Consider the following 1,437-nt stretch of genomic DNA (forward strand, 5'->3'; position numbering starts at 1 on the left):
GAAGAGTAAAAGTTTTCCATCTAGATGGACTCCAATACTATTTTCTTTTATGAATTATGCTTTTGTTGTTATCTCTAAAAACATTTTGCTTTACCCAAGGCCGCAAATATTTACTCCTCTGCTTTCTTCTAAATTGTGTATCATTTTAGCACTTACACTTAGGTTTATAATTCATTTTGATAAATTTTATGTGTAATGTGAGATGTTTGTTTAAATTCATGGCTTTGGTGGGGGTGGGGGGTTGCCAATTGTTCCAGCATCAGTTGTTGGAGAAAGGATTTTCCCTTAACCCCAGTTGTCTGCGTACCCTTATCAATATCAGTTTTCCTTGTGTTTGAGGGTTTATTTCTGGGTTCTAAATTCTGTTCCATTGACCAATAGGCTAGTACCACATTGTTGCTTTGTAGTTAATTCCAAATGCATAGTTTTGTTCTTTTTCAAAATCATTTTGGTTATTATAGGACCTTTGCATTTCCATATAAATTTTAGGAACAGCTTATCAAAAAGAGCTTGCCTGGGCTTTTAATTGGGTTTGTCCTGAATATGTACACGATGTGGGCAGAATCACCTTTCTGATCCCAGAGTGCTATGCGGCCTCACTCTATGCTTATGCATTTGACCTCACTCCTCAGGGCAGTGCTGCCGCTGCTCTCAGGTTACTGGACAGCTTGAAATGTAGTCCTTCATTTGGCCAGGCCTGGGCCCAGATGTTTACATGAGGAAAAACAGTCCTGCTTCCCTTTAGCCCTACACCCATCCAAATCTTAGTAGACCAGAACTGATTCACGTAAGGCAAGCCTGCCCTATATTTACAAAGACATTTCATTCAAAGTAGTTAGGCAGTTACTTGGGGGGTGGGATTTGATTGTTGTTACGTATACCAGGGAGCTTCAAAAAGTTTGTGGAAAAATGAAATGATCACGGAATTTTCCCAGAGCACATAGCTTCATCTTTCTGCCACCCAGCAGCAGCTGGTAGATTTGAACCACAAATGTTGTGGTTAGCAGTCCAACACGTGTAACCCACTAGGTCACCAGGGTTCCTTCTAGGGAAAGGTTTATCCATTTAGTGCTTTCAGTGCAGTTTGTTAACTACGAGTTATCTGGTGAGAAAAGAAGCTCTGGTGGTTGCGTTCTTGGCTGCAAACCATAAGGCTGGTGGTTCGAATTCACCAGCTGCTCTACTTGGGGGAGGAAGATGTGGCAGTCTGCGGCAGTAAAGATGGTAGCCTTGGAAACCCTCTGGGTCAGTTCTCCTCTACCCTGTAGTGTTGCTGAGTCGGAATTGCTTCAATGATTAGTGTCCATTGATACCAAACCAGGCCCACGCCATCAATTGAGTGACATCTGACTCACAGTAAGCCTCCCAAAGTCACAGCTCACTGCTCCTGGTGATCCCAAAGGAGAGAGTAGAACTGCCCCTCTGGGTTTCCCAGAC

This window comes from Echinops telfairi, unplaced genomic scaffold (assembly GCF_000313985.2).
Source record: "Echinops telfairi isolate 266 unplaced genomic scaffold, ASM31398v2 ScPeMD7_53;HRSCAF=182, whole genome shotgun sequence".
Lineage (NCBI taxonomy): Eukaryota > Metazoa > Chordata > Mammalia > Afrosoricida > Tenrecidae > Echinops > Echinops telfairi.